General features: G+C 48.9%; 1 protein-coding gene across 2 annotated transcripts in view; it reads left to right on the plus strand.

Moving 5' to 3' along the window:
* ST14 (ST14 transmembrane serine protease matriptase) overlaps nucleotides 1–24,809 on the plus strand; it is a 47,930-nt gene that overhangs the window by 1,846 nt on the left and 21,275 nt on the right. The gene's annotated exons all lie outside the window — the stretch shown is intronic.

Genomic DNA, 24,809 nt, shown 5'->3' on the forward strand with positions numbered 1-24,809 from the left:
AGTTGTGGGAACACATACACGTCTGTAGCCTTTTGCAAGGTACAGAAACAGGAAGCTCCTCTTTGGCGGAAAGAACAATGAAAGACCTATTGCAAGATCTCAAGAAGACTACATGTTCCCGTGTGGAGTTGGGGATGGGTCGCTAGTCACTTCATTGAGGACCCACTTAGGCGGTAGTGCTCGGGCGGGACCAGCAGCCGGGTCTCTACCCTCTCTGTCTGGCGCAGATCCCCAGGTTTCCTGGAAGGCCAGAGCATACCAGGTCAGGGAGACGCTGAGAGGCAGAGGCTGTTTGGCAGAGTTTGCTCCTCTGCAAATGATGGCCTTCCTGTCCTGCCAACCCTCACTTTCTCCCTTCCTCCCGGGTGCCCCTGGGTTCCATAACCGCCGTTGCTCCCAAATCAGGCCTGATTTTGGTGCTATCTGAGATCAATTCCTTTTCTCCAAGCAGCATCCCGACTCAAGGAGCTGGCGGAAAATCAGACGCTAGGGCTTTGGAGGCTGCCTGCACCACAGACAGGACCTGGGGCTGGCCTCTGTTGTTTTCTCCACTTTTCGCCCTCAAGAAGGAAGCTTCCAGTGCATTTGGAAGTTTGGGCCCTTGCCCTGGCTGTGTCTGTGCCCTGCGGTGAGGCAGATTCACCTTCTCGTCTCCTTGCTCTAATTGCTGAGTCCTTGCTAATTGTGAATCCTTGCTAATTGCCTATTTGGGGCTCTAGACTCCCGCCTCCTCAACAGAGAGCCTGCTGTTTGGAATCTGTTATTTCAGGGCAGTCCCACACCCCCACCCTAAGTTTGTTCTTCTTCACTTCCCTTTCTGAGACTCTCCTGCCCACACCGGGAAAGCAGGGTCTTCTTGGTCGTGCACCCCAGCCTCTTCTCTGAGCCACATTACCTCTCGACAGCGGCCAGGCTGGGGTTCACCTTTCACTCTGCCCCAGCATCCCACATTGAACAGACTTCTCCTGTCACCCGCAAGCCCTCCTCCTCCTTTGTGAAGCTCATTTGCTCTCTGCGCCCTCGGGCTGTTCCTTCCCGCTCTGATTCTGTGATTTTCCTTCTCATGGCTTGCTCTTTGTCTTTTCCCCCACCGGGCTTTACCGAGCTAACTCGGTACCTTGTCCTGGGCCAGGCATGGCTGAAGGTAAGGATCTCGGAGACTAGTAAGATGTGGTTGTTTCCTTTAAAGAACATACAGTCTGGAGAGCGTAGCTAAGAGACCAGTGCCAAAGTTAGCTTCGAGGTGGAGTATTCAGAGGAAAGTGACCATAGCATTTCCATGTCTTACGGGTTCCTCCCACCACGGGCCTCACCAGAAATCTCAGTCCCTGGGAATCACCTTGTAGAGTGTGTTTGCAGCTGGGATCTCCATCCTTGGCCCGGAGGTGTGGCTGCTGCCCCTGGGTTTGCTGTCTGGGTCAGCAGAGCCTGGCCCACAAGGGTTCTGCTGGTCCTGGGTTCCTTGTCCCCGGCTGCATCCATCCCTCCACCCCTGTTTGGTGGTACTTGTATCTGACTGTCCCCTTCCCAAGGCTGATGATGTGACCCCCGCCCCACCCCCACCGTTCCCATCAAGTGTTCTCCATGGCCTCCAGAGCCCTGATGCACACATTACTACATCTGGGGATGGTGTTAGCCCAGCCTGTGAGCAAGCGGGGGCACAGATGCCACTCCTATGGCCATTAAAGAGAACCAGGAAGCCTGTCTCCCTGAGGATCTTGATTCCTGTTGAATATTTGATGGTGACTATGAAGCTGCCTTGATATCCTCCTGTTCCTTCTCAGGTCACGATTGCCCTAGTAAGAATCAGCATCCCTTAGGCATCAGAGACCAGGGTTGGAAAATTGGATGTTGTGTGGTCAAAATCAGATGTCTGGGGGCTACGCTGTACAACTCTGCCTATTCAGAGAGTCATCTGCTTGTTAATTGGTCAACCATTCAGGCATTCATTCACATAACAAATATCTGTCAGGTAACCCACTGACTGAGCCTGTGCCAGGTGCTGGGAACTAGCACTGAGGAAGGTCCTAGACTCACAGCCCCTGCCCTTGGGGCCACCGAGGGTAGTGTAGTGTGGGATACAGGGAACTAAATTCTGACTCATGAGTACTAGCTTTCGATAAGCCCTGAGTGAGCATGTGGCATCTCTCTAACCCAGGCTGGAAGGGCCAGGTTGGTAAATTGGGGCTGCAGGCACTTGTGATGTGGGGCAGGAGGTAACATGCAGCTGAGACCTGGGTCCATCTTGTCTAGCCACGTGATCTCAGAGATGTTACCCAATATCTCTAAGCTTTGGTTTCTGTGGCTGCAAAATGGCGGTGACATATATGTTCCATATTTGTTGAAAGAATTAAGAAGGATACTTTACATGAAAGCCCTTTGTAAGTTGCAGTGTGGTGTTCAAATGATGCAGCTTGAGTTTTCAAGTTGAAAGGGACTTGAGCCAAGCAGGAAGGTGATATAGTATCAGTAGGAGATGGATGTCGAGAGGCTGAGAACCCAGGTTGTCAGTGAGGCGCTGACCTTGCAGAGACTTCCTGCCCTGCCAAACACAGGGAAATGCCCCAAGGATTCAAGGAACCACTTGCCAGCAGTAGAGACCTCTTCCTAAGGTCTTCTGGTTTTCATTCCCCCCAACCCCGCCCTTAACCTAGCTTCTAGGAGAAAGATCTTTCTATGAAAAGAAAATGTGTGCCAGCTGTATATCCCCTTCTTCCTTTCATCCCCTGCCCCTCCCACCTTAAAAAATTAAAGGTCTATTTTGTTTCATTTTTTAGAGATGGGGGTCTCGCTATGTTGCCCATGCTGGACTCAAACTCTTGGGCTGAGGAGGTCGATCCTCCTTGTCTCAGCCTTCTAAGTAGTTGACATTAAAGACGTGGCCACTGTGCCTGCATAAAACTTTAGAGAACTGCTTTCTTTGTTCTCTACAGCATGTGCTGGGCAGGTGCGTGCAGCGGGTGAGGGAGAGGGTCAGGAAGGCAGAAAGCAGCAGGAAGCTAGGATTGTCCTGTAGCTGCAGCCCTAGCTGCTGGAGTAGACAGAAGTCTGCCTTCTCTGGGGGCTTTCTGGACCCTTCCCTCTGCCTTGGCCCTGGGAACACCTGGAAATTCCTTGTTTAGGAGTTGGGAAAACTGAGGAAGAGAAGACGCCCCTAGCTCGATGGCTGCCTTCACCTGCTCTCAGTGGAAATGGTCAGAGGGTGGATCTGCTCAGAGCTGGCTTGTTGGCCTGATGCCACGTTGTCACAGGCTGCAGCAGGACAAACCAGTCACAGCTCTCTTCTGCTACCTGGCCCTTCCTCTGCTCCGTGGGAAACAGCCTGCCTACTGCTGTGGCCAGTGGCCTCTGTCCCTCAAACGCTTCAGTCCTGGAGTTCCCTAATGTCTGTTCCTTCTCTGGTCTGTGGTTCTGCCCAGACTGGTGGCTCATGTCTCTCTTAAGAGAGAAGTTGTCTTTGAAAGAGGAAGGGAAATGTGACAGAGCCCCCAGGAGCCAGGTCCTGAAGACGGTGTTGCTTCTGATACTGTGCAGTGATGACTAGAGTGTGTAGGATACTAATCAGCATTAGCATTTATTGAGCATGGCTGGCTCTTTGTCTTTTTTCCTGCCAAGATTCATTGAACTAACTATGTACCTAGTCTTGGGTCAGGCATGGCTGAAGGGAAGGCTGAAGGGAAGTAAGATGTGGTCTTACTGGTCTTTGAGACCAAGGATTACCCCTCTCAGAGATAAGTGCTATTGTTTTTCCTTTTTTTTTTTTTGAAACAGGGTCTCCCTCTGTCACCAAGGCTGGAGTGCAGTGGTGCAATTATGGCTTACTGCCACCTTAATCTCCTGGGCTCAAGCAGTTCTCCCGCCTCAGCTTCCTGAGTAGCTGGGACTGCAGGTGGGCACCACCATGCCTGGCTAATTTTTGTACTTTTTGTAGAGGCAGGGTCTTGCTATGTTGTCCAAGCTGGGCTTGAACTCCTGGGCTCAAGTGATCTGCCTGCCTCAGCCTCCCAAAGGGCTGGGACCACAGGTGTGAGCCACCATACCCAGCCTTATTATTATTACCTTTTTATAGGTGAGGCCAATGGAGCACAGAGAGGCTAAACTTGCCTGAGGTCAGAGAGCAAAATAGTGCTGGAATCCGGATTGGAGCCCAGGTAGTCTGGCCCTGCTGTACCCTATGTGGACTGCCACATGCAGGACAGGGCTGTCAGCCCACAGGACTCGGGAGGGGATGGCATACTAAAGGTTGAGAATTCATCTGATTTGGGTAAGAAACTGGATTTCTCTTCTCAGGATGTTTCTGAGATGCCTGGGACTAAATTATGGAAACATTTGGTAGGATGGGAATAGAAGCTTCTGGAATTCTCAGAGGTCTTAGCCTGGCCTGGTTGGCAGTGGTGAGAACGGTGTTTGGCGCTTGCTCATAGCTCTTGGGCGGTAGTTGTTCTTTTTGTTTTGTTAAAACCTTTCCAGAAGCAGCTCCCGCTAAAAGTTCTGTCTCAGATGCTCCTATTATCAGAATTTGCCTATTTGGCCAGGCTTTGCAATATTTCGGGATTTTTTTCCCCTCGAATCCTGTGCTAGTCGGCTAACTGATCAAAATCTTGGATCTTTTGACTCTTTTTGGCCCACGTTGGTGATGCGGAGGTAGTGGTGAGGATGATGACGGCAGTGGTGATGGTGAAAGGGTAAAGAATGTGATGACAGTTATTTCTACCTTTCACTAAATATCTACATTTCAATTCATGACCTCACTTTATCCTCACAACAGCCATATGGGGAGGCCAGGCTGGTAGCTCACTCCTGTAATCCCAGCACTTTGGGAGGCCAAGGTGGGTGAATCACAAGGTCGGGAGTTCACGACGAGCTTTGCCAACATGGCGAAACCCTGTCTCTACTAAAAACACAAAAAATTAGCCAGGAGTGGCGGCAGGTGCCTGTTATCCCAGCTACTCGAGAGGCTGAGGCAGGAGAATTGCTTGAACCTGGGAAGGGGAAGTTGCAGTGAGCTGAGATGATGCCATTGCACTCCAGCCGGGGTGACAGAGCAAGACTCCGTCTCAAAAACAAAACAAAACAAAACCAACTATGTGGGAAAAAAGAATGTCCAGTTCACAGATGAGAATACTGAGGCTCAAAGGATTTGTGTAAAGGCAGTAAGAAGTAGAGCAAGAACTCAAACTTAGATCTACACAACTTCAAAGCCTGTGAGCTCATCACGACGCCATTATAAACCTGTATTCCAGAGATGGTGGTGATGGTTATGTATCCCCAGAAAATGGTTAGAACATGTTATTCACCAGAGAGCTGTGAGCACATAAAAAGGAAGTGGTGATCACCTGGCGCCAGTGCTGGTGTACTACAATCATCATAGAAAACAAACTTGTCTGGTTTCCCCTTTTGATGCGGTTTCTTAGCTGGTGGACCAGGAGCACAGCTGGAGATGCAATTTCAACAGGCTTTACATTGATGTCACTTTATGTATTATACATGATTGAAAATTATGGTGGAAGTTTTAAAATAAAAAACAATTGGCCACTCATGCCAGCAAATCATTTTTCACACCTCTTTCCCTTCCTTACTGTGTGTGGTTCAGCGTATTGAGTTGATGGTTGTGCACATATCCCCTGTATCGTGGGCAAGGTGTTTTATTGGCTCCTGTCTGCTGAGCCCCAAGCCCTGGGTGCTGGAGGATGGAAGGTCTGGTAGGCTTGTGTCTGATTGAATGGCTGTGCCTAAGTGGGGACTGTTCCTGAGTCCACATCACTTTGGGTGGGGACCTCAGGCTGCCCCTCACTCCTTCATAGGTTCTGTGCCATTTGTTATTTAATAACAGCTCAGATGAGGACCTGGGGCATTTGTCTATCAGCTTCTTAGATGACACCAGCTGGGAGGGAAAGGCCGATACCTTGTATGACTTGATGATGAGTCAGAGCATCTGGACAGCCTGCCTGATAGGCTGCACTGAGCAGCATGTATCCATCTGGGTCAGGAGTCAGTGCTGTGCTCATTGCACCACCTCCCTCAACCATGGAACAGAAACCATGAGATCCGGAGTTCTGAGTTGACAGCGAGCCCAGGAGAGACCAGGCATGGAAGTGTGACTGCCCGAAGTTGAAGTGTGTTTTCTTCCTCTCCTGTTTTTATTTGGTTATACCTTCAAAAATTATCATCAAAAGGGTTAATATGTACATATTTAAAGAAAACTTGGGCCTGGCATGGTGGCTTACATCTGTAATCTTAGCACTTTTGGAGGCTGAGGTGGGTGGATCATGAGGTCAGAAGATTGAGACCATCCTGGCCAACAAGGTGAAGCCCCGTCCGTCTCTACTAAAATACAAAAAACTAGCCAGGTGTGGTGATGCGCACCTGTAGTCCTAGCTACTTGGGAGACTGAGGCAGGGGAATCTTTGAAGCCGGGAGGTGAAGATTGCAGTGAGCCGAGATCACACCACTGCACTCCAGCCTGGGTGACAGAGTCAGACTCTGTAAAAAAAAAAAAAAAAAAAAATTCTCATCACAACATTTAGGAAGATTTTTTTTTTTTGTCACACAATATAGAAATGTACAATGTAAAATGTGAAATTCCTCTAAAATTTCCTCTTCCAGATTTTAGAACCTCTGTAAATGGTTTGGTTGATATTCTCCCCCAAGTCTTACGTGCGTGTTCTGCTGTTTGTGTGCACATCTATTCTCCTCCAAATGGAGTAGTCACTGATTCCACTCTGCAGTGAAGCCTTGCTTGTGATTAATGAACTTATTAAACACTCATTAGATATCATACCTCATGATTGCATCGTGGAGCAAGACAAACCTCCTTCCCTTCCCTGTCACAGGAGGCTGGAAAGGAAGGTGTTGGGGAGGGATCTCCCAGAGTTACTCCAAGGAAATGTCTCAGCTGAGGTTTGAAGGGCAGAAGTGACTATTTTTTTCTTTCTGAGACAGGGCCTCGATCTGTCGCCGAGGTTGGAGTGCAGTGGCACAATCTCAGCTTACTGCAACCTCCACCTCCTGCGTTCAAGCGATTCTCCTGCCTCAGCCTCCCAAGTAGCTGGAATTACAGGTGTGTGCCACTGTGCGTGGCTAATTTTTGTATTTTTGGTAGAGATGGGGCTTCACCATATTGGCCAGGCTGGTCTTGAATTCCTGGCCTGAAGTGATCTACCTGCCTTGGCCTCCCAAAGTGCTGGGATTGTAGGCATGAGCCACTGTGCCCAGACTGTTTTTTTCTTTTCTTTTTTTTTGAGATGGAGTTTCACTGTTGTTGCCCAGACAGGATTACAGGCATGTGCCATCACGCCTGGCTAATTTTTGTAGTTTTAGTGGAGACAGGGTTTCTCCATGTTGGTCAGGCTGGTCTCGAACTCCCAACCTCAGGTGATCTGCCTGCCTCAGCCTCCCTGTCTGTTGTTGCCCAGACAGCGGTGCAATGGCGTGATCTCGGCTCACCCAAACCTTCACCTCCCAGGTTCAAGCAATTCTCCTGCCTCAGCCTTCTGAGTAGAAGGGATTACAGGTGTGAGCCACCGTGCCTGGTCCTATTTTTTTCATTTAATGTTCTGTCTTAGATAGCTTTTCCACCTTATTATCTACTTTTTGAAAAAACGTTTTTGATTGCCTCCTGGGCTTTCATCAAGGGAACACATCATTCTTTCCTTCTTCTTATAGTTGTTTTATTGTTTGGGTGTGTTACTTGAATGCATTATTGGACAATTAATGGAAAAAGAGCAAACAGAATGAGGGAGGTAATTAGCAAGCAGCCCCTGCAGAGGCCACACTGGTTAGAGCTCTTGTGGGTTATGCTGGTGAATTCTGGAAACAGTGTCTTCAAGGGAATATGGCTAAGGGTGAGATTGAATCAGATGGCCAGAGGTTTAGAAAAATTTTGTTTGAATAATCAGAGGAGTTGAGAATGCTTAGCCAGAGGAGGTGCAGACTCAGAGAGCCACCAGCACCAATGCAGACCTTCCACTGGAGAAACTGGGCTGCTTCTCTTGCAGTGCTAATTAGTGCAGCGGTGATTGCGGTGCTGATCACACTTGGTGGAAAGAAGAGCTTCCTAATACTGGTACTAAGGAAAACGCTGTTTCCTCCAAAAGAGTCGTCCTGGCAGGATGAGAGGTGTGTGATCGGTCCCAGCTCTGAGAATCCAGTTCCAAGGGTAGACCCAGCAGTTCTCCCCTCACTTGTATCCTATTCCTTGTATCCAGGAGAGAGTCTGGTTCTAATAGAGGACACAGACCTCTCAGTGCCCTCCCCTGGGGGCCCGTTTGCATAGTTGGTTCTTTTCCAAAAACAGGTGCTCAGATTTGTAGCTGTGGAAGAGTGTTTCAGAACCTAGCCAGGCTGCAGGCGGGCTTGGGTCTTTCCTGCTAGCTTCTGCAGATCCCTGGGTTCCCCAAGGCAGAAGCAGACGGTGGCACCTCCATGCCGTGGAATGGGACTCAGCCATGAAAAGGAACAGGCTGATGGATGCAACAACTGAATGACCTCCAGGGAATGTTGTGCAGTTAAAATAAAGCCAACAGTCCATACATACTGTATTATTTATTTATATAACATAAGTTTGGAAGTGACACCATGTTAGCAGCAGGGACAGATTGGTGATTGTGGCGCTGAAGGAGTGGGGAACAGGAGGGAGGTGGCTGTGGTTACAGAAGCCATAGGACATCCTCTTGTAGGAGCTGTTCAAATTTGACTGTGATGCTGGAGAGGAGCCTCTGCTAGTGATGACATACCTAGAACTTAACACTCACATGCGTAGCAGTGAGACGGGAGATCTGAATAAGGTCTGCGATGATACCGCTGCTGTGGTATCATGGTGCAGTTTTATGAGGTGTGACTATTGGGGGAAACTGTCCAGCTGTACAAGTTCATACAAATATCTCAACAATCTCAGTGTTATTTCCTGCATGGGAACCTACAAGTCTCAATAAAAACATCAGTAATAAAAGGCACACTAGCTCGTGGAATCAGAACGTGGATTTAGTAAAAAGTCAGGAAAGTGAATGAAAAGAAGTTACGAGGCACTGGCTGCACCTCTTGTTTCTCTTGTTGGGTTTTGTGGGATCTGCCTGGTTGTGCTGCTGCCGACTTGGGACGGGAGGAAGGTGGGGTGGCTGGGCTGGGAAGTGGGTCGTTGGCACATAAGGAGACGGCTGGTGTAAACAGTGGGATTAGAGAGTCAGGGATGGAATTCTCTGGCTAGAATTAGCAAAAGAGGTTATGTCCTGGTGTGTGTGTTTTGGGGGCAACACACTGAACTGAGGCCCAGGAAAGGAGGCGATTGGGCAGAGTCCAATCTTAAACGGGGTCTGAGGACAGTGGGTGGCTAGGCCAGGTCTGACCCCAGAGAGCTTGGGGGACTGCCAGCAGAGCCCTGAGGTGTGGACCGAGTATTTTCTCTTCTTCTTGGTTGAAGGCACTTGGCACCTGGTGGATTATTCCAGCCTGCCCTGGAGAGGCTGCCTAAGTCTGGTTATGGGGAGAGAAGACCTTCCATCAATCCATCAATTAGTCAATCAAGTGCTACCTCTGGGCAAGGCTGAGGGTGGAGGGGGAGGGAGAAAGGCAGTAGGAAGAGGAAACCAGGGCACCATGACCACCCAGGACTGCCAGGTCCACCCAGCATGGTGCAGATTGGGGAGGAGGTGAGGCCCCTGGGAGAAAGTAGTGTGACTAGGTGTGGTCCAGGGAGGATTCCTGGCGAGGCTCAGCTTCCGCCTGTGTGCTCAAGGGCAGGCAGGGTTCTGTAGGTGGTAGAGGAGACCAGCCATTCTGAGCAGACAGATGAGACTGCCTAGGAACCTCTTGGTTCCTAATAGGCTTGGGGGACCTCCTGGCTAGACCTGAGGTCCAAGTTGGGGGAGCCAGTTCCCTTAGACCAATGTTGAAGGGTGACAACCCACATAGAGGGATGGGGACAGCAGGGGTTTGTCTCTTGGGCCCAAGAAGTGGGTTTTGTAGTAGGTAGAGTTTTGCAGAGTGTTCCCTTTTTTCTTTTGAAATCAACACTGTATTTATAGATTTAGACTACTTTATTGAGGTCTGACTGATATACAAAAAGCCGTACCTATTTAATGTGTACAACCTGATGGGTGGACGTATGGTGACACCAGGGACACCATCACCATAAGTTAGGCTGTAAAAATGTCCACCACCTTCCAAAGTTTCCTCCTGCCCTCTTTATCTATTATTCTATTTATGTAGAATAATAATTATTTTGTGGCAAGTACACTTAATACGAGATCTCTTATTGAATGTACAGCTACCTTGTGTTTATCCATTCATTCGCGAAGTTTGTTTCCACATCTTGGCTTCTGTGAACAGTGCTGCAGTGAGTATGGGATGCAGCTCTCCCTTCAGGGTCCTGGTTTCAATTCCCTCCTTTGGATGAATACCCGGAAGTGAGCTTGCTGGGTCAGCAGAGCGTGACCTCTCTGGGCTTCAGTGGGCTTTCCTGTAATATTGGCGGGGAGGTGGGGGGTCTCGTGAGTGGTGCAAGGTCAGAGATAATGAGGTGCCTGCATGTTTGTGTCTTTCCACAAGGTCAGACTTTTATTGATGCAATTTCAATCATAAAAGCCACGAACCACATGGAGCTCTCAAAGAGACAATTCTCCTTAGTACTTCCTGCTCCCTCGGAGTCAGAGCCTTGGGCACACGGGCTGAAGCTGCGCCACAAGTCATTCAACACTGCAAACCATACATAATAATATACTTAATCAACATGTAAACGTATAGATTAAACATTCCACATCAGAGTATCATTTATCATCAAGAGAAAGGGGTTAGGAAAAAGAGCTAATGAACTAGTCCAGGGAGAGCCGAGCAGACAAAAAGAACCTCCTGCTCTGGCCTGGGCAGTTTGTTGGTTTCATGGGAAAGAGTTTCTGATGTCAGCAGAGCCTTCGCTGGCAGATGTTAGGTGCTTATCAGGAATGACAGCAAGATAGTGTCAATTAAGACAGCCATTTCAGGCTGCTGAAGTCCTGCTCTTTTCTCTTTTGTTTTTAGTTTCTTTTGTTTGGCTTTTTTTTTTTTTTTTTTGAGACAGGGTCTTGCTCTGTTGCCCAAGCTGGAGTGCAGTGGTGTGATCACAGCTCACTGCAGCCTCAACGTCCCAGGCTCAAGTGATCTTCCCACCGCAGCCCACTGAGTAGCTGTGCCACCATGCTGAACTAATTAAAAAACAAAATTTTGTAGAGATGGGGTCTCACTGCATTGCCCAGGCTTCTCTCAAACTCCTGGCTCAAACAATCCTCCCACTTCAGCCTCCCAAAATGCTGGGATTCCAGCGTGAGCCACTGTGCCCGGCTGTCCTCTTTTTATGGCCACAGATCCTCTGCTGAGGACTGACAGTGGAGGAGATGCTTGTGTGTATCCTTGTCTGGTTGGATGCTGTGTTTATTTATCTGCAGGACATCTTGTCCCTGCTGACAAAGCCAAACGTAAGATGATGTCTTTTTCTAAGATGGAGTTGTTTATGTCAAGGGTGCATTGTGCAAGCCTCACTCTGCAATGGGACCCTGTAGGGGGACAAAGAACTGGCTTCAGGCAGGACTGCCTGACACAAGTCTCTTCTTTCCTTTCTGGGGAGCCGGTGCAGGGGAGGGTGTGGTGTAATCAGGTGAGTGGTCAGGGCTGAGAGCCTGAGCCATTGGGGTAAATACTTTTCTTGGTGCCTCAGTTTTTCCTTCTTAAAAGTGGGTTAATAACCCCTTACGACCTTCCAAATACAACATAATTAGCTAACTCCTGCTAATGACAGAGGACTACCTACTGTATCTCTTTGATTTTAATTTCTCCACCCACTGTTCACCCATCTGCCCAAAGCCCGGCAGCCCCATTCCTCCCTCTGGTCTGGTGGACCAGTTGGAGTTTAGATTCAAACTTCAAAACAAAATGAAACATGGGCATTGTGGCTCATGCTTGTAATCCCAGCACTTTGGGAGGCTGAGGTTAGCAGATCACCTGGTGAGACCAGCCTGGCCAACATGGCAAAATCCTGTCTCTTCTAAAAATACAAAAATTAGCCGGATGTGGTGATGGGCACCTGTAATTCCAGCTACTCGGGAGGTTGAGGCAGGAGAATTGTTTGAACCCGGAGGCGGGGCTTTCGGTGAGCTGAGCTGGTGCCACTGCACTCCAGACTGGGCAACAGAGTGAGATTCGGTCTCAAAAAAAACCCCACCCAAAATGAAAGACCTTAACAGCGCAGGTCTACTATGTGGGCCTCAAAGACCTGTGGGGAGTGGCCTGGCAGGTCTTCCTGGGAGCCCAGGAGGCAATCCGTGGCTGGCCCGCATCCACCTGCCTTTGTCACTCTGCCCTGACCCATGCTCCAGAGGGGCTCTGCTGCTGTCCTGCTTCCCTGCAGCCCCTCTGTCCACTGAGGATGTAGGAACTAGCCTCTGGGAGAGAGAAGAAGGCCAACCAGGGTGCCCCATCCACTCATGCCCATGGGTGATTTACCCCACAAGGCCAGAGAGTGCTGGCCAGGTCACAGCATGCTCTGGGCCTCAGCTTACACATCAAGCTTCTGGTAGTTTTCAAAAACATTCCTCTTTAAAACAATGAAAACCTTGTTTCAAATATATTTTTTTGAGGGCCTCAAAATAATGAAACAGTTGGCTTGAAGCAGGAGCAGGACATAGAGGGTCTCTGGATCATTCCTTAAGTCAAATTAAGGATTCAAAACCACAGACAGATCCAGGGCAGCAGGAGGAGGGAGACTGCAGCCCCAGGAGCTGCTCTGCCACCTCTGAGGGCTCCCAAGGGATTGTGAGGGAGGCGGCGGCCACAGCAAACACACTCATTATTTTTGACATCTTTGTGCCATGTAGGTATTTTCAATAAATATCACCTCTAATTCTTACAGCAACTAGGCTTCATTTTCAGATGAAAAAAGGGCCAAGAGGCTTTATCAAAAACCCAGATAGCTGAAAGTGTGGCAGAGCTGAATTTTGAACCCAAATCTATCTGACTCCAAAGCTAGTGTTGCCCCCCCCAACCCGCACCAGGCCCTTTGCTGCTTCTCCTGGGGGTGGGGTATGTGGGTGCGGGGTGGGGGTGGGGTGGCAGTTATGACCAACTCCCTGTATAGAGCTACCCTTGACATAAGTAACTCCATCTTAGAAAAAGACTTCATCTTACATTTCATAGGGCACTTTGCCGACAAGGACAAGGTGTCTGCTTGATAAATTTAAAGACTGCATCCATCCAGACAAGCACACTCCTCCACTGTCAGTCCTCACCAGAGGATTCTGTTGCCATAAAAAGAGCAGGACTTTGGCTGTTCACCCTCTGTTGTCACTGGAGATAAGCACCCAACATCCATGGCCAAAGGCTCTGCCCATATCACAGACTCTTCCCTGAAAGATTGATGAACCACCCAGCCCAGCCCAGCCCAGCCCAGCCCAGACTTTTTTAGTCTTCATGGCTCTCCGTGGACTGGTTGATTAACCCCTTTTCCTATCCCCTTTCTCTTGATATGTTTTTCAGGTTTGCCATAAGTGTCACCATGGTTCCTGATGATTACAAGTCTGGTATATCTTGCATGGCTCTGCATGCCGAGAGAGCATTCATGTAGGAGAACTGCAGGTTAGGTTGTGCTCCTAACAGAAGTGTTCTCTGAATTTCATTTATGGCTGGAATTTCCAGCTGAGTGGCAAATTCATTATATCTATCACACACCGTCCCTAAGATAGCTGATTTTCTTGGATTCCTTTGTCCCTGTGTTAGATTGTTCCAAGTCCATCTCCAGACTTTGTTGGGCCTAAATATGGGTGCACAGCTCTCTAGGCTGATGTGATCCAGTCCCAGAGGGCTAGAACACATCTTGGCTGGTTGGTTTCTTTTCTTTCTTTGTTGTTTTTTTTTGGAGACAGTCTTGCTCTGTCGCCAGGCGCCATGCTAGAGTGCAGTGGCATGATCTCTGCTCACTGAAACCTCTGCTTCCTGGGTTCAACAATTCTCCTGCCTCAGCCTCCCGAGTAGCTGGGACTACAGGTGTGTGGTACCACGTCCAGCTAATTTTTGTATTTTTTAGTAGAGAGGGGATTTCGCCAGGATAGTTTTGATCTCTTGACCTCGTGATCCGCCCACCTCGGGGCCTCCCAAAGTGCTGGGATTACAGACGTGAGCCACCACGCCCAGCCTTTCTTTTTTTTTGAGACGGAGTCTCTGTCTTGTCCAGGCTGGAGCGCAGTGGCGCAATCTCCCCTCACTGCAACCTTTGCCTGCCAGTCAAGAGATTGTCCTGTCTCAGCCTCCGACTAGCTGGGACTACAGGTGTGTGCCACCACACCTGGTTAATTTTGTATTTATAGTAGATACAGGGTTTCACCATGTTGGCCAGGCTGATCTCAAACTTCTGAAGTCAGGTGATCCACCCGCCTCAGCCTCCCGAAGTGCTGGGATTACAGGCGTGAGCCACCACACCCAGCCTTGGCTGATTTGTTGATGGTTTTAATGGCTTATGATTTGGTAGTTTTATAATAGCTCATGACGTTTCCTGCTTGTGCAGGGATCTGAGGCGTTTCTGTGCCTGGTAGTGCCATGGTGTCTGCTCGGTTCTCCCACAGATGGAGGGGCCAGTCCGCATTGTGCTCTGTCTTTGGCAAGCTCTGTTCTTAGTTTTAGTAACTCTGCTGTGGTGTATTCTGTGTCCTTGCTGGTGTCCTGAGGTCTGCGATTCTCATAGTTATCATCGATAACTCTTTCTCTGGTTATTGTAGTTCTTTCTGTATATACCCACCGCAGTGGTCACTGTAATCTCCTAAGTTCTCTGCAGGGGTTCCTCCCTAAAAGTTACCTCTGACAGGGATTTACTTTTTCTTAAAATTCTTTGAGCTGGCTCTTCTCCTGGCAATCTGTGAGATACTTTGCATTAAAAGTGCAGGGATTTGTTTTCCCTCAGGGATTATACAGCGAGTCTTTCTGACTTCCAACTCTATTTGGGCATCTGTTCGATTTCCCACCTTGGTCAACTGTATGAGTGGGGATTATGCAATAATTGGCTTTCTCTTCTTTCAGCCGAGTTAAAAATTTGTTTGGCCAATTCCCATCTCCGCAGTTGAGACCATGCTTACTATGCGCCTTTCTGGCTCCACCAGCTTCCTAGCCTGGCATCAGGAGACCGCGTCAGCTCTTGGAGCTATAGGACGTGGGTAAAGAACCCCATCACCTGAGGTTTTCCTCAGGGAGCCAGACTTTCAAGGTGAAGTGAGATTATGTTTCTTTTTCGAGGGGGTGACAGTTTGTTTTTTCAAATGGCTTGATTTCTAATTTAAATGTTAGTGGAGGCTTTGGCCTTAGAATCCACTGTGCCAGCTATGCCTGCTAAGCTGATTGTGCCAATTCTTATGAGTGGTGCGAGGTCACAGACAACCAGGTCCGTGCATCTTTGTGTCTTTCCACCAAGTCAGTCACACCTGAGCTGTACGGAGTTCCCAAGGAGACAGTTCTCTCTAACACTTCCTGTTTATTCTGTAGTTAGAGCTCCAGGCACACAGGCTCAAACCACTCCTGTCAACACTGCAAACCATACATCATAATATACTTAACCAATATATAAAAGTATAGATTAAACATTCCACATCAAAGTAACATTTAACATCAAGAGAAAGGGGTTAGGAAAAAGGGTTAACACACCAGTCCAGGAAGAGCCACGAAGACAAAAGGAGTCTCCTGGTCTGAGCTGGGCCGTTTGTCAGTCTTGCAGGGAAGTTTCTGATGTTGGCAGAGCCTTTGTTGGCAGATGCTGGGTGGTTATCACGAGTGACAGCAAAACGCTGTCAGTGAGGCATCTCGAGCTGCTGACGTCCTGTTCTTTTCATGGCCACAGGGTCCTCTGGTGAGGACCGACCCTGAAGGAGCCTGCTCGTGTGCTCTCGTCTGGTTGAATGTAGTCTTTATTTTGTTCTTGTTGTTGTTTTTGGAGATGGAGTCTTGCTCTGTCACCCAGGGTAAAGTTCAGTGGTGCGATCCTGGCTCATTGCAATTTCCGCCTCCGGGGTTCAGGCAATTCTCCTGCCTCAGCCTCCCGAGTAGCTGGGATTACAGACACCTGCCACCACACTTGGCTAATTTTTGTGTTTTTAGTAAGAGGCGGGGTTTCACCATGTTAGTCAGGCTGGTCTCAAACTCCTGACCTTGTGATTCGCCCACCTTGGCCTCCCAAAGTGCTGGGATTACAAGCGTGAGCCACCGTGCCTGGCCAAATATAGTCTTTATTTATTAAGCAAAACGTCTTGTCCCTGTTGGCAAAGTGCCCTATGAAATGTAAGATGAAGTCTTTTTCTAAGACGGTGCTCTGTACAAGGCTTCTGGTCCCTTGGCTGCATGGGGAGGGCCCTGGGAAGTGCTGGGAGTTGGGACAGGACCCTGACTTGAAACCTGCAGGAGCTGGCTGCTGGCCGGCAGAGACCCACTGGGTTTCTGTGTTGACGAAATCCTCACAGCAGTCCTCACAGCCAGCTGAGTCAGAGCCCAGGGGACTTTCCTTCAGGCTCCAACCAGGTGTGGAGACTTGTCGTTTACTTCCTTCTGTGGGAGTTCTGGGCTGTGGGTCAGCTTTGTGTTTCCCTGATGGGCTGGAGTTACAGATATTTCTGGATCTTCCTTGGGGCCCTCCAGCCCCGTTTGCCAGCAGTTATCCTTCCTCAGTTATCCTTCTGGTGGGAAAGCTGAGGGCGGTGACGGGTCAGAGGGAAAGGTGGGCAGGCCGGGGTTTTGGGGTGTCCACTACCAGCTGGCTGGGCCTATGGCTGGCCCTGTGCTTTCCCAGGAGGACCTGGAGTGTGTGTCTCCGGGAAAAGTGATAGCTTCGGGGACTTCTGGGACAATGCTTATAACCAATTGTGGGAGGGTCCCCAGGACATGGAACAAAGTTCCACCTGGCACAGCAGCTCCCCTGCATCCCAGGTGGTTGCTCAAAATAGAACAGCTGAGGCTGTGAGCTCCTCCTGCTGGTGATGGGAAGGGGTGAGCCTCCTGGAAACGGTGGGTGGTGGTTCCCAAGAATGACCTGGGGCACTTGATAAAACCTTCCAAATCCCAGGCCCTGCTCCTGACTCATGACATCAGAATCTCCAGGGAGAGGGGCTTGGGAATCTGGATGTGAAACAAACACTGTGTTTGTTTAAGTTGATTTTTATTGTTATTGTTCATGACCAGATAAGTCCGAGAAATGCTGGGGGTTGCGATCATGGGAACCCTAGGCTCTTGCAGGTTTCGTGACAATTGGCTCTTAGAGAGATCAATTGACCCAGGTTGGGGAGTAGGTGGGAGGATTCCAGTGTGGGCTTTCTTTTTCTTTCACATTTGCCCCTCGGTCATCCCCAGATAAGCACTCAAGTGTCCTCTCTTATGAGATCCGGTGCTGGGTCCTGGATTGCCATAAGTGGCAGGTGGGGTGAAGTCCTGCCCTCAGGAGCCCGCAGATGGGCTGACTGCTGGTTCTGTGCACAGTTGCCAGAGCTTTCCACTGGCTGTTGATTTAACTGGGGAGGGCCTGTCTACGTGGGGCCCCTCCTAGCTGGAGACAGGTCCCTTTTATAATCAGCAGCCTGATGAAGAGGCCTTCCTGTAATATCCTTCTGATATCTGTCTCCGTTCAGTATTGCCCAGGTGACAAACAGTGTTCATTTTTGGCAGTCATTCCCTGCTGTCATCTGAGGTGGGCCCGAGCTGTGCTGGGTTTCTGGGTAATCTGGCCAGGATCCAGCACAACCTTGTGGCCAATCCAGCAGGGAGCGGCCACGAGGTTGTGCTGGCTCAGTCCTTCCCTTGCAAAGGAAGGCGTCTTTGGACTGCCACAGAATGCTTTCTTCCCCAGCAAAACCCTTGCAGTTGCTCGGGCAGTACTTTCCTTTCTCGCTTGAAAGATTACAGGGGTAGTTTATGGTTCTCATGACCCTGGTGGTGGTGATGACGTGATGGGATTGAAATCCGTCTCACCTGGTGGGTGGGTACACTGAGTCACTGAGTGTGTCAGTCAAGAGCATTGGCCACAGATCAGTAGCACTTCGCAGCAATACACAAATCCAGCCACCCCTGTCCTTGCCTCAGGTCTGAGGGGCACAGCTGGGTCCCCAGCCTGTGGCATCACCCCTGCCCCTTGACCTTGATCTTCAGCCTCAGAAGCAGGTTACCTGTTGCCATGTGATTGCCCTTCACGGTCCCTCCCCGGGATTCTAAATGACCTCTTCAGGTTTCCAGGTTCAGCCCCTTCCATCCCAGCTGATCACACTCGACCATAGCCACAGGAGGAGCAAGCTTTAGAAAAGGTCTGGCACGAAGCTTCGTTTTTCCCTGTCTGCTTTGGCTGTAATCTTATGTGGGTTTGCGGGCGGTTGGCAGTATTTTGTTGTTTATAAGTGTAGGGGTTCTTCCTCGTTGCTTTTCTCTAAGAACAACCATGCTCCGAGCTACCCATGGCAAATTCTGGCTTTGGACTTGTTGATTCCCAGAGCCAGTGGGGTCGTGGGCCCTGGAGGGTTTGCACCCAGTGACAGGTCTGAGTGTATATTTAAGGAACCAGGAAAGTGTTCCTCTCAGAGGGAGTATTCTCTAGTTGACTCAGACAGAGTTTTGTTAGCTCAGCATTTAGCTTTCAGCCCTGGTGAGTTTCTGACTTATTGAGAGTAGGCTAGCTGCAACGATCTTTCCCGTGTCATCAAATAAAGTAGGTCTCTTTTTTGGCCCTCTAGAAATCAGTGTTTTTTCTTCTGGTTTTGGAGAGCTCGGCTTTGGGGAGGATATGCATCAGTTGCTCTAGCGTGCTTAAAGCAATGAGATAAGATGAAATAGGACTTCTCCACTCTCCCTTCCTGTGTTTCTGGATCTGACCCCTCGCTCCCTGTGGAAAGTTGGGTGGGATGGTGATGCTCAGATCTCCTCCCTGCTGGGTGGGATGGATGGTGGTCCCTGTTAGATCCTGGCCCTCTGGGGTCTGTACCCTGCGTGTCCTGAGCCCTTTATTCCCAACTACCCTCCTATAAGTCATTCCTTGCCCCCTTGTCGGAATGGCCTAGAGCTGAGCTGTGTTTCTGGGCTCTTTGGCCAGGATCTAACTAGAGCTGGCCAGTAAGGCTGTGATAACTACATGGCCTCTATCTGTGTTTATGGTAAGCAGACACTTGGCTTCATAGCACCGTTTTATGTGTGCACCTGCAAGTGTGTTTACTTTTAAGAAAGAGAGACAGGAGAAGTGAAAGCAGGCACAGGCATGTGTTCTCTCCTGTCAGCTCTGTGGCCCCATAGAGAAGTGTTATGTCTACAGTTGAGCTGGGGTGGATGGGAGCTCCCTGAGACCTTCCTTTCTCCTCCCCTGCCCAGGAGTTAAAGGAGCTTTGCTGCTTCACTGACTTGACTAGCTTTGTGACCTTGGACAGGCCACTCCCTCTTTCAGCCTCAGTGTTCTTATCAATAAAATGATGGGATTATGCAATACTATCTCTCTTGCACCTGAAAATGGAGCCAAGAGCTAAGGCTATAAAAGGAAGCAGCCCAGTTACTGATTAGATGGCACTGCTGGGCTGAGTGGAGCCACAGAACTCACACTGCAGGGAGGGCGGTGGACCCCCCATTCAGCTGGCACCACGGTGACAGCCTCGCTCCATGGCAGAGCCTGGGTGACCCTGGATCTACCATTAATGCCCTCAGCCACTTTCCCCTTCTCATGGGAGCCTCTGCCTACTTTTCTGTTCCCCTGAATTCTTGCTCCCTGAATTCTGGAACTTAACCATGCTGGGAGGCAGAAAACCAGGACCAGATTCTGAATCTGCCACCAAGTGCTGGGTGACCTGCAAAATTAGCAGTCTTCCCTGCCTTCTCTATATAACAGGGGTGATAGCACCAGCGACTCTTTTTTTCTTTTTTTTTAGACAGAGTCTCGCTGTCTCCAGGCTGGAGTGCAGTGGTGCAATCTCGGCTCACTGCAACCTCCGCCTCTCGGGTTTAAGCAATTCTCCTGGCTCAGCCTCCCGAGTAGCTGGAACTAAAGGCACTGGCCACCACCCCAGCTACTTTTTGTATTTTTAGTGGAGTCAGGGTTTCACCATGTTGGCCAGGAAGGTCTCAATCTCTTGAGTTCGTGATCCACCCATCTCGGCCTCTCAAAAGTGCTGGGATTACAGGTGTGAGCCACCGTGCCCAGATGAGCTAGTGAGTCTTGAATGATTCACAGGATCGTCGTGAGGATCCAGGAAGAAAATAGTTGTGAAATTACTTTGTGAATTGGATATACATCTAAATATAATAAATTATTATTTTGTTACATTTCTTTCTTCTTTTTTTTTTTTAGATGCGGTTGGAAGGCTTGCCCAGGCTGGAAGGCAGTGGTATGATCGTGGCTAACTGCAGCCTCAACCTTCCTGGGCTCAGATGATCCTCTTACCTCAGCCTTCCAAGTAGCCAGGACTAGAGGCTCATGCTGCCACGCCTGGCTAGTTTTTTATATTTTTGAGGAGATGGGGTTTAGCCATGTTGCCAGACTGGTCTTGAACTCGTGGGCTCAAGTGATCCACCCAACTTGGCCTTGCACCGTGCAGGCATGAGCCACCATGCCTGGTTCTTTTGTTAATTTTTTTTTTTTTTGAGACCAAGTCTTGCTCTGTTGTCCAGGCTGGAGTGCAGTGGTATGATCTCGGCTCACTGCAACGTCTGACTCCCGAGTTCAATTGATTCTTTTTTTTTTTTTTAATTTAAATTAAAGACAGGGTTTCACCATGTTGGCCAGGCTGGTCTTGAACTCCTGACCTCAGGTGATCTGCCCGCCTTGGCCTCCCAAAGTGCTGAGATTATAGGGGTGAGCCACCACACTTGGCCTCAAGCAACTCTTATATTTCAGCCTCCTGAGTAGCTGGGACTACAGGTGTGCACCACCATGCCTGGCTAATTTGTGTATTTTCAGTAGAGATGGGGTTTCACCATGTTGGCCAGGCTGGTCCCGAACTCCTGACCTCAGGTGATCTGCCTGCCTCGGTCTCCCAAAATGCTGGGATTACAGGCATGAGCCACCACGCCTGGCCCCTTTTGTTACATTTCTTGTACATTTACACATGCATGGTTTGTTCAGAGTCTAGCTGAAGTCTCTGTTTTCTCATTCTTAAATATAATTAGACTACCAGAGGCCACCACATGTCTAAAGAAAAACTAGCCTGAAAGAAAGAAAGTCAATCAAAGGCGAAGTTCCAAAGATAACAAAGTTCCAAAGATAACATAAAAATATCTAGTTGCAGCTGGGTGCAGCGGTGCACCCTATAGTCCCAGCCACTCAGGAGGCTGAGGCAAGAGGATTCCTTGAGCCCAGGAGTTCAAGATCAGCCTGAGCAACATAGCAAGACCCTGTATCTTTTTTTTTTCTGAGACAGAGTTTCACTGTTGTTGCCCAGGCTGGAGTGCAATGGCTTGATCTCAACTTACTGCAACCTCCACCTCTGGGTTCAAGCAATTCTCCTGCCTCAGTCTTCGAACTAGCTGGGATTGCAGGCATGCACCACACACCCAGCTAATTTTGTATTTTCAGTAGAGACGGGTTTCTCCATGTTGGTCAGGCTGGTCTCGAACTCCTGATCTCAGGTGATCCGCCCGCCTTGGCCTCCCAAAGTGCTGGGATTACAAGCATGAGCCACCGGGCCCAGCTGACTCTGTATCTTTAAAAAAAAAAAAAAAAAAAAAGATTGCATTGAATATGTAGCTAAATTTGAGAATAGATATCTTAATATTGAGTCTTCTAATCCATGAACAGCATATATTGCTCAGTTAATTTAGGTCTTTCAGAAGTTCTCCCAGCAGTGTTTTGCGTCTTTCAGTGTACAGGTTTTGTGTATTGTTTTTGGTCAGATTTACCTCTAAGCATTTCATATTTTGAAACTATTGTAAATGGTATCTTTTAGTTTTAGTTCCCAGTTGTTCCTTGCTGATGTGCCAGTACAAAGACAGCTACGGGAGTGTTTCTAGCAGCTTTCTTTGTAATGGCCTCAAATTGGAGACACCCCGAATGTTCATCAGCAGGTGAACAGGTAAACACATGCTTGTGCATCCGAACGATGGGATAAAGGCAGCGATCGAAAGGAATGCACTGCTGTGCACATGAACCAGGGTGAGTCTCAGGGATTGTGCAGAGTGAAAGAAGCCAGATGGAAGAGAGTGTATACTGCAGAATTCCATTTACATAAAGCTCTGGGAAAAGCAGCCTGAAGCAGATAGTGGTTTCTTGGGGAGGAGAAATGGATTCAGAGAGGAACATGTGGGAAGGGCCAGGAGGAGACTTTGAAGGCTATGGACACATGCATCATCTTAATTGTGGATGGTTTCATGGGTGCGTATGGATGCCCCAAATTGTACACTTAAACACACACACTTTATTTTATGTCAATAATACCTCAGTGAAGTTATTTTTTAAAGTCAATGGAAGGTTTGCAAAAGCAAGTCAAAAATATTCCCAAAATAGAACCAGGCGAAGAAACGCAAAATACAGGAGAGAAAAGATGACAGCTAGAGGCATAGAGGACCCATTCTTTATCCGTGCTGTTCTGAAATGTTGTCACGAAGCGGTATGTTTGGCCACGTGTGCGGTTTCCTTTGTCTTTCTCACCATCACTGAGCCTTTGCGCTGAAAGATTTATGCCTCTCTTCAGCTCTTGGAAATATCCTTTCGGTATTTCTTTGGTAATGTTCTCTTCTCTGCCAGGCTCAGAAAAGACTGGGCTCAAGTGTTCTAGGAGACAGAGGTGAGATAAGAAAGGGCACTGTTAGAAATCCCCAAATCTCCACCTCGGCCCCAAGCAAAAACACAGATACCCCAATAGATTCCCAGAGCAGATAGGTGAAACAATCTGGAGAGATCGAATCAAAGACTGTCTGGACTTGAGGACTCCAGGTACAGAGAAAAAGCTGTGGTGAGAGGTGAAAAGAAGGGGAATGAAGGGCCGGGCGCGGTGGCTCACGCCTGTAATCCCAGCACTTTGGGAGGCCAAGGTGGGTGGATCACGAGGTCAAGAGATCGAGACCATCCTGGTCAACATGGTGAAACCCCGTCTCTACTAAAAATACAAAAAAAATTAGCTGGGCATGGTGGCGCGTGCCTGTAATTCCAGCTACTCAGGAGGCTGAGGCAGGAGAATTGCCTGAACCCAGGAGGTGGAGGTTGCGGTGGGCTGAGATCGCACCATTGCACTCCAGCCTGGGTAACAAGAGCAAAACTCTGTCTCAAAAAAAAAAAAAAGAACAAGAAGGGGAATGAATCTCGTCTACCTGTTCTTGAAAGCTAGTGGCTGGGTTTAAATCACTCTAGCCAGGAGGTTAGAAAATTATTCTCTGGAGCAATGAAACCATCCACAGAAGGATGTATGTAGCCTAACAGTTGGGAGTGCCCAGAAAACAAATCTGTTTAGCCACTTACTTGTGTCCCCCCCAACTCCGCGGTGAAACCAGTTATGGCAAGCCATACACACAGAGCTTCCAAAGGGCCTCCAGGAGCTTGCTTCTAAATAAAAATAACCACCAAGGATCCCTCAGCATTTGAGGAAAGTCTTCACTATGGAAGAGAAAATCAAAAAGAGAAAAGGTACTCACTGGAAATATAAAGATGAGAAGGGTTTGCATTCATGAAACAAGATGTTAGAAATTAAAATTTTGATACTAAAAATGAAAAACTCATTTGAAAGGTTAAAAGTAATGACATGGATAATACAGAGAAAGAATACGTAGAGGATAAATATAGGAAGGATTGAAGAGTGGTGGCCCAGAGAAAATAAAAGGGAGACATAATCTAAAAACTATGACAGGAAAATCACTTTGGGAGGCTGAGGTGAAAGGATAGCTTCAGGCCAGGAGTTTGAGACCAGCCTGGGCAACATAGCCAGACTTTGCCTCTACAAAAATTTTTAAAAAAATTAACCGGACCTGATTGTGTACAGCTATAGTCCTAGAGACTCGGGAGGCTGAGGTGGGGTGACACACCAAGACATGTCAGCTTAAACTTACTGTTGAATTATGAGAGCACCACCAGAAGAACGATATCAGGAAACTGTTAGAAGGGCCAACACCTGTGAGCTTGGGATGGGCCGTTGCTTTTGTTGTGAGCTGTATTGAGTGGGTGTGAGGGAGTTAAGCCTAAGTGCCACTGCACCAGGCCATGGTGCGTCCCCAGGATTCAGGGCAGGCAGATGGCGTGCACTATGGGCAGAAACCTTGCTGGTCTGTCGCTGGGTGCAGCAGACACCTGCCTCCCCTCTCCCTATTCTGGGTCCTCATCCTGGGTACCCTTGGCAGAGAGGAACCCGGGGAATTTGCCAGCCTGTTTGTTGGGCATTCTGTTTGCTTGCTTTCCTTCTCTTGGGGCTGTGCATGGGTGTGGATTCCACAGATACCTGGCCCTCTCAGTGTGCCGTGAGGTCCTGGACTGGGGTGCCCAAGGTTAAAGACAGAGCAGCTTTTTCCATGATGGCACTGCCTTTTTACTTTTGGCTGGTTCCACATTGGCAGGGCAAGGCTCTGGGTAGGGTGTACGGTTGAGTGCCGGCCACAGGCTCCTGGGCCAGGTGATGGGGGGACTGAATATGGTAGGGCTGCGTCGGAGGGAGCATGGTCTGCTCTTAGAAGTCTGCACAGGGACACCACAGTTGTCAGTCATAGCCCTGGGCTGGGGCCACTCTCTGCGTCAAAGGTCATCACTGAAGGGGAGACATCAACGAATGGGTTTAGACAGCCCTTCATTGTGTTTTAATTTAAGCAAACAATTCTTAAGCAGTGATTGCCAGGTGTTGTCCAGACACTGGGATGTGTGGTTGGGAAGGCTGACC

Source organism: Callithrix jacchus, chromosome 10, assembly GCF_049354715.1.
Source record: "Callithrix jacchus isolate 240 chromosome 10, calJac240_pri, whole genome shotgun sequence".
Classification (NCBI taxonomy): Eukaryota; Metazoa; Chordata; class Mammalia; order Primates; family Cebidae; genus Callithrix; species Callithrix jacchus.